General features: G+C 34.4%; 1 pseudogene; it reads right to left on the minus strand.

Annotated features, from left to right (window-relative positions):
* Nucleotides 1-1,550: 1,550 nt before the first annotated feature.
* LOC124898494 lies at nt 1,551-3,667 on the minus strand (annotated as a pseudogene).
* Nucleotides 3,668-9,424: the final 5,757 nt, after the last annotated feature.

The raw sequence follows: 9,424 nt of genomic DNA on the forward strand, positions 1-9,424 counted from the left end.
GCCGAATTGGGTTGAGGAGAAATGACTTAAATACCTCTTGGTGACTTAAATCAATAAGCTGGGTGGGATACCCTTGGCTTGCCGCGACCCTACTGGGGTCAAGCATCCATCGCACCATGAACATTTCTTGGGTCAAGCCACTATCATGCTGCAAACTCCCTCACCTGCAGAGGAACCCTCACATCATGGGGTTATCCCGAGCGTTCATTATTTCAGCTATCCAAGTACATCCCAAACCTTATTTGAAAGTCTCAAAACTCTCCCGAGGTATACTTTTAACCTCCATAAACATGAACCAACTTGAAAACCAATATTTCAGAGTTTTGAAGACTAAAATAAAAATCCATAAAGTTTAGGGGTCTTGAAAATGATTAAGTCCTCAACACTTAGTGAGATTTTCAAGCCTTAGACCTCAAGCCTTAGACCCCTTAAGCATGCAACTAAGAGCTAAATCGAGCTTAGAATATTACTGGTATTACATAGTTTAGAGGAGCAGTTTTGAGAAATAGATGACTCGAATAAAGTATATCTTACTAACAGCTCTGCCACATTGTGGTTTATACTTTATCTACATATGAAACAACGAAAACAAGTAGTTCTAAAACTAAGATCGAGTAGTTCATTTAAGAAGATCTATTAACTATATAGCAGGATTCTTGAATGAATAGTAAATAAGCAGTAAATTACATAGTAAACTAGACAATGCAATAAGATGATTCATCCTTAAACTAACCCCAGAAATACTGTCATGTCTTTTTAATGGGAGAACTTTGAGATCAATTTGCCTACATGAATTATGATATCATCTATGCGAGGTTGAACTGTCACTTGAGGCTAGGGCATCCATATCATGAATTGGTGGAAGCCTTGTAGATATGGAGGTATAGGCCTGGCTAGCCACTTTATCCATACATTTACAATAGCCAATTGTAGACTTCCACCAGATTCCCCAAGTGTATAATGAAATGGAGATACTCCATACTTGCAAAAAGATGTGCAAATATTTTGTTACTTGGTTAAGAGATATCTCCATCCTTTGAAATACCAATGTTCGGTAATAACTTAATTAATTTGTCTCCATCCTTGGACCATCTTGATTAAAAAGGCACCTTGGCATGGTAAAGTAGTCTCTTTGGAAAAAGTAGGGAGCTCTATTTGTTGTGTAAGACCAACCACCTTTACTTAACAAAACTAGTTATTTACTGTATAATTTTTCCACTAATTTATACTTCAGAATATCTTCTCTAAGTAAGGGTCATTTGCATGAGACTACAACATAGTACAAGCACCAAAATACTAATGCTACATACATGAGTAGCAGGTGCAGGAAATAGGATAGTTGAACCAACTTTGTAGAACCTTGATGCAACTATCAATTATGTATTGGACAGAGAATTCTCTTTCTTCTACAGAGAGCTGGCCTCAAGTATTAAAAAAGTTAAGAGAATTCTTACATTATTGCATATAATGTACAACTTAATTTCTTATGTAATATAACAAATTCAATAATCCATACTTTTTCATAAGAAAGAAAAATTAGAAACCTAAAACTAAGTAAAATTGAAAATATCATTTGTTATAGCAACACCTTTCTTGTGCAATGCAGCAGTAGCGTCAGCATCCATGGTAATAGTACTACTAATATTCTATGAAGTATAGATTTAGAAACAGAAGATGTAAGCATGTATTCTGAACTTGTGAAGGTAGAATTCATAAGGTAATTTCTTGATTGAGTACAACTACTGATGGAACCTAGAAACATGAGTATAATCTAACACATCACTTCATAAGTTGCTTTCCATCTATAACCTATTTACTTACAAAATCATTCAACAAAATATTTCCACTACTACTTCTTAGTATACAAAGAATAGGCAACGTTTATAGAAATGGATATTTTTTGTTTTTAGATACTGGTCACTTGTCTTTACATAATAAATAATTAATATTACTCTATATGGTAGTGAAAAGTGAATTCATTATACTTATGTTTTTCTACAATAATCTTTCCTTAAAATACTATGAAATCAACATCAAAAACATAACTAGAGTGGTGTTTTCTTAATGAATCACCATGAATAAAACAAAACTAACATTGTAATACTATTATAATGATATCTAACTGAAACACTATAAAAACATTCAAGATTTCACATTACAATTTCAAGAAAATTATAAGGGGTGTCTAGTGAGCTAAACTTGTGAGATTTGGCTAAATAGGAGTTAAGATCTATATACCTAAACAATAACTACTCCTCAGTCCCAAATAAGTAGAGATCGACTATATGAATCCCTAGGCCTTAGTTCCAAACAAAGTTGAGGTTGCTTATATGAATCCGCACTACACACAAGCAATAATAATAGCAATATTTGTTTTACTATTATAAAACAATACCCAATGTTATAAAATAAAGGCCACCAGAAGCATATAGAATACTAGAATGACTATTGAGTAGATTATACTAACAAACATTCCAGTAAAAGAGCACAATTTTAATATAGCATGATTGACTAACAAAGATCAAACAAATATTCATATTATTTTTAACAAAAAAAAATCTGAGGCTACTATGAACTTGAAAGACTCAAGATAAACCTGATCAAGCACAATTCTATTGATCGTATCCCCTGCCACCTCATTGACTCAGCAACAACATCCAACTCGTTAGCAATCCACTTTCTTCCACTTATTGGACTTACCACTGTTGCAAATCTCTAAAGATCTGTAGTCTCTTTTTGCATTGTCTTGGCTAATTTCTTATTATCCACATCAACAACCACATGATCCATTGAATCATTATTCATACATCTTTCAAATAGTATCTCATCTTTACAATGAACCACTAAATTATACAACCTTAATATCAAATCATACTGACTTTTTAGCTCCATTGTAGCCAGCAAACCTTGAAAAAATCTCCTCCTACTAGAATAAAATTTGAACATATTTTGTCCTTCTTATAACAAAAATAGAGAATCTTTCATTTCTACAACACCCAATAAATAAAAATTCTAGTCAAATATCAAATTATTCATTATGAATTTACTCACCCAAGCTAACACTAAGTTATTGTTCTCCTTCTTCTTAGTAAAGTAATTTATTACAAACTTAATCAAGAAAGAAAAAATAGCTCAATAGTTTAGTCCAATATCAATCTCGATCTTCCAATGTCATGTTCCAGTTCAGGTTTCAAATTGAGAACCGATTTGGTAAAAGTAGAAGTCTTAATGGTAGATTTCATAATTAAAGAGGAATCATAGGGCAAAGATTGAGGAATACTTTCTACACATCTTCATCCCATTCCTTAAAAGACATCAATGTAGGCTTCGAGTTGAATGACTGAGATGTAACTTGAGTGGCAGGATCAGATAGAGGAGAAGGAGGTAGACTATAAAGATATTTAACAGGCTCAAAGATAGAGAGAGTAGTGGTAGATAGAGGAGTAGGAAGGTGTTCTTTGATAGAGATGGGTTCATTAGGGTCAACAAAGTCATTGATATCATCGGCATTGAAACCCTTAAAGTGGTGGTGCTAGATGTAGATAGGTGAGAGGTGGTGGACGAGAAGGGAGAGGATAGATAAAAAATCAATAAGGTAAAATAGGGTATTACCTATAGAGAGGATAAAAGAGGAAAAATGGGAAAGAGAAAAGAAGTTTTTAGCCATTAGAGAAAGAAAGAAGTGTTTGGATTTGGTTTCTTTCTCTATGCTTCTGATAAAATAAATAGTATAACAAGTGGAATAATCTTCAATGTCTGGAGGGGAAAGATCAAAACCGATGAAATAGTTTTTTTTCTAATAAAGTGTTCCCATAGGTTACTTTATGGCAATGGTTTATGCAATTATTGCATTAAGGCACACTATTGTAATGGTTATAGCACCGACTAGTTCTTCTTGGACAATTTTTTTACAACGGTTGGATTCGTTGTAATAGAACTTCTATATTAATGCTTTTAGAACCATTGCCAAAAGGTCTGTTACAATAGTGGTAATTTCAAGTAGTGTGTATTAGGCCTCATCATGGCAGGTACCAAACAAAAGTTGATAACTAAATTTGTAAAAATGAAATGTCCTTCATTTTATGCTGCTAATAGTGAGGATGCATTTGGGTTTATCATTGATTTATATGAGAGGCTACATAAGTTAGGGATTGTGCAACAACATATTGTTGAGTTTGTTATTTTCCAAAGAGATGCCAAGTAGTGATGGAGAGCCTATGTTGAGTATCGGTCACTAGTTTTCCCTTTATTAACTTAGGTCAGTTTCATGCGCTATTTTTTGAGAAGTATGTACCCCGTACTCTTTGTTAAGGATGATATTTTAGCCTTTGATCAGAGTAGTGTATTAGTTATAGCCTACAAGGATAAGTTCTTGGACTTATCTTAGTGTACTACTTAGTTGGTTCGCATGGAAGAGGAAAGGATCCAAGTATTTATTAAACGTTTTAACACAGATGATGTATTATTTATTCACATGAATTCTGTAGGAAAGATTTCAATGAGGTGTATGTCTATGTAAAGAATCTCGATCTATTAAAACATATAGGTCAATCGTAGAATTATCCAAGAAGTCCCAAAATATAGGTAACTTCAGTGGTTCTTTTTCCATGGGTCACAACTTGCTGGATTATCTAGCTCGCCTATAATGACCCTTTAGGTCAATTTCCATATTTTTCCTTATTTTTTATTTTAAAGCTTCTCTATGGCTTCCCTAAATTATTTTACTTATTGTAACTGACAGTTCGGTTACCAAGTATTTTGTTTGGTTTTTAGAGCCAATTCTCTCTTTTGAAGTCTTTTTTGGTTCAAATTGGATATTGGGAAAAACCTTTAGCCAAAATATCTCATATACAAATTTTTATTGTTCTAGTAGCTCTAGAATGTTGATTTTTGGATAGGTAGACTCTTGGTTTGGGTCCCAAGGCACCCGATCTCACTTTGAGATATTGGTTGGAAGTTAAGAACATAAAGTATGGGTGTGGGACCCACTTTATTGTCAAAACGACCTTGGATGGAAATTTAACTGTGTCATTGAGTCTAAAACTTTAATCTTGGTATGTTAGCATAGTATGTTTGTGTATATTGGATCCGAATGAATCCCATGGTGTTGACAGAGTCTTGGTAAATTGGCTTGGAAAATTCCAAGTCTCAGTTGTATCCGGTGCACTCACTAATAGAAAGCCAGGGATCACAACAGCGATATCCTTGGTAGGCTAGCATGTTCCACAATCATGGGAACATATGCAAATGTGACTCACCTAGAAGGCACCATTTATGGTGATCGCGAGGTGCCCGATGCAATAGCGATACCCGAACACCTAGAAAGGGTATAAATATCCCCTTTAAGCCCCTTTTTGCCCATTCTTCATCTATTCCAAGAGAGATAAAACCATAAAGAGTGTGATAGTTTAGGATTCAAGTTTGTAGGTGATTTGGGAAGCTTTATTAATGCTTATTTATTGACTGTCCTTTAGATTTGAGGTAAGATTCCTCTAATTTCATGGTGGATTTTCCCTTTTCTTGTCCCAAATCCCTAGAACTTGAGGGATTAATTTTATCTCTAATGTTTCTTGGATTTTACCCACTTTTGAGGGTAAATTACTCCTTGATCATGTGGGAATGTTAGGTTGAACTCAAAATTGCAATTTCTTTAAATAGGACCCACATGGGGTTTTGGTGTGATTTTTGGACCTGAAGCACAATGATGCAATATGGGTATCATTATACTCATAATGATGAGTAGAATATAATTTTTATATAGTGGCATTTTGTGAAAGCTTCTCAAAAGGGAAAAATGGTGATTTTACAGATCTTTTGAGCTTTCTTCAGTGCCTAGGTAGGCTAGCCTTACCCTTCTTATAGATTTAGCTAGTTCATAGTATGTTTATGATATTGTGTTGGATTTTGGATAAGTTTTAGGTGTTGGCATAATGAATTGCAAGACGTGGTTTAGTTGGAACATTTGGGCTATGTTTAAACCATAAACTTGGAGTACTTGGATAATTTCCTTGTCTTAGGTGAATTGGGCTTCATGTCTAATGTGTAGAATAAGAGTACACTAGTTACTCAAGTTAGGTGAAATTTCCTTAGTCAATCATGGCTAGGGTGAAATTGGCCTTAGATTCTTAAGATAAGAAAGATTGCCCTAGTTACTAGAATGATATTTGAGGTTGATTTAGTTGTCCCTATTTGGGAAGGATTAATATCGTAGGGATAATTACGGTTTACTATACATCTAGAAATAGATTTAGATACGTTAGCTTAGTCCAGGGTAGAATTTTCCTTAGAATGTATTTTTGGGATTAGAAGTGTTCCCTTTGACCCACCTTAGGCCAAGACTTGTGTTAGTTCTCAAAAGCCTTTATACGTTCGTTATACACATTAGAAATGCTTATTGATGAATTTTGAGAAATTGTGGCACTTGATAGTTATGATGGTTGGTATTGAGAGTTGATACCTAGTGATCATACTAATTATCACACATTGATTATCTAAATAGTCATACTAATGATTATGCTATTGATCATGCTATTGATTATGCTATTGATTCTGTTAATAATTATGATTAGTGATTATGTTAATGATTATGCGTATTGATTATGATAGTAGTTATGCTCTAGCGATCATATTTATTGCCTATAATAGTGATCATGCTTATTGATAATGCTAAGCAATTCATGCTATCAATTATTCTAGTAATTATACTCTCGATAAAGATATGGACTATATAATTACTGGTTCAAGTCTAGATATTAATTATTACTTTTGTTATACACATATATACCTGGTTAAAGATAGAAGGACAATGATGATAATGATTATATACCCGATTCATGTTAGGAGAATGACTATGATGATGAACATATATGCCTGGCTTAAGATCAGAGGATGGTTATGAGGTGGATGATATATATATATATTTACCAATTCAAGTCCTGATATTCCCTATGATATCATTATATATATAATTACGGGATCGATTTGAAATATTGGGGTGTGATATTGATAATAGGGATACTAGTTTGAGCTCTAAAATGGAAAATAATTATATTGTGGCATGGCATGAATAGATTCTAGTGGTAGCATGATAGCGATAAATGAGGATTAGTTGATAAATAATGCTTAGTTGATAAATAAGGTTGAGAAATAATGCTTAGCTAATAAATAAGGATTAGTTGATAAATAATTCTTAGCTGATGAATAAGGATTAGTTAGTGAATAATGCTTAGTGGACAAATGATGTCTAGTTGAAAATTAATGGCTATTTGATAAATGGTGATTAGTGGATGAACGATGGTAAATTGTTGTGCCATAGTTAAATGGCGATGATGGCTAGTTGGTAAACGATAGGTGGTTGAATTATTTTATCTTTTACTGTACTCTCCAGGTTTATGAGGGCATGCATTGAGTTATTTACTTTTTCATACCAATTGGCTTATGAGGGCTAATTTTGTAGTTACAACTGTTTGTGTTGATTCTTTAAGCTAAGTTATTACTCTGGTTTATTTACTTATTTATGCACAGCGACCCTGGAGTTATTTTAGGTTCATTTCTGTACCTTGACTTAGTTATCATATCTTGTACTTTATCATATTTATATGATGCTTTGGTTCAATAGGCGAATAATCCCTACTAAGTACCGATGGTTTTGGTACTCATACTACACTTCTATACGTTTTTGGTACAAATTCGAGTACTAGTTGTCATACGATTGATCGACGATCGTGTTGTGTAGATTTTTGGAGATAGGTTGAGATTTTGAAGTTATAGTTGCCTATTTCCTTCTATCTTTTATATCTAGTCCTTAGTTTTGAGACAAGATTATGTTGACTGCTTTAAGACTTGAGTTGTATTTAGAGTCACTCTTGTATTGGCTCTACCAGGTTTTGGGATGGATTTCTAAATTATTGGATTAATCCTTATCTATTTTCTTTATATTGTTTATTTACAAGTTTCATATATTGTTTCTGCCTTATGTTAGGCATTTTCAACAAAGTTAACCCATTGTATTCAGCTATGGGTTACAGTTCAACTTACCTACTGGTGGGGTTTAGTAGCTTCCATTATGACTCACAAATCGGGTTGTGACATCTCCCTATTTAGTTAGCTATACCATCCTCTACAGAAGGTCATTCAGGGGCTATTCCGCAAACCTCAGTTGTTAAAAGTCAAATGGCTTCTTATTGTTCAGCTAATAGGCCTTCTCTTGAGCGAGGTTGTTATTATTGTAGTGTTGTAGGGCACTTCAGGGGAAAGTGTCCTTTTGAAGTAGGTAGGCAATCAGGCCCAATAGTAGGACAGCCCATAGTTCCAGTAGGTAGAGGTAGAGGTGCTAACCATAAGGGTCGTTGATAACGCTCAATCTACAGCTCTCGTGGGAGTGTAAAGCGGTCGTTAGCAAATATAGAACCCAACCTGGGTTGGGTATCGATCCCACAGAGAATAGCTTGGCCAACAAGCAAGAGAAATTACTAGACTTTTAGTGCAAGTCTCGTAGGAAAGGGGGGATTGTAGTATGTAACCAAAACAAGAATGTAAGAACTGAAAATAGCAAAATAAAGAGAGATTGTCACGTGTGTTGTAAACAATGAGAATTGAGGCGTTGGGGTTATGTCCACCTTCTGAGGTATACGTCTCTATTGGCTATGAGTGTGTAGAGTCTTGACATGTAATTGCTTATAGAGAATTGTAGTCGATGGTAAATCCAAGCGTCTCTCGACCTAAACAAGGACTATTTCACTTTAACTCTCTCGAGCTTAAAGCGTGACTAACGGTACGAATTCTCCAAGAAGTTAGTCCAGGTACGGCACTAGCTTTTTAATAGGAAAGGGTGTCCTACTACCTTGACATTATCTCTTTTCCAGACAAATAACTTTTCTCTCGAACAAGTCAGATGTTAGACTGGCGTTGGTCTATGCGTCTTCTTTTCTAGACAAATAACCTTTCTCTCGAACAGGTCAGATGTTAGAATGGCGTGTTCTTGTGTTTGAACCGCAAAGAATGTAGATTTAAGATGAAGAGAATAATGATATAAGCAATATACTTGTCTTGAACTCACAAACTCATAGCTATAGATAGTAACTCATTCGGCTTCCATAACCCCAACTAAGAGATTTAGTTACCCATGAATGCGAAGGATATCACGTTTTGCATGGTGGATGGCGTGAATAGTAGGTGTTTGGCGTGTGGTTTTAGTGATTCCGTAGCAAGTAACGATTCTCTTGTTGTGGAATTTAAGAGTAGAAGAATGAAGAATTGAGAATGGGTTGTAGGAAGATGTCTTAATTGTAAGGAGATGAATGAATTGTCAGAATGTCTCCCCTCCTCTCTAAAATCTCTAACATGATAGGGTATTTATAATACTCCTATCCTACTCCTACTAAACTAATAAAATAAATAACCAAATCCTAATATACTAATGAAA

Source organism: Capsicum annuum, chromosome 5 (assembly GCF_002878395.1).
Source record: "Capsicum annuum cultivar UCD-10X-F1 chromosome 5, UCD10Xv1.1, whole genome shotgun sequence".
In the NCBI taxonomy this organism is placed as follows: domain Eukaryota; kingdom Viridiplantae; phylum Streptophyta; class Magnoliopsida; order Solanales; family Solanaceae; genus Capsicum; species Capsicum annuum.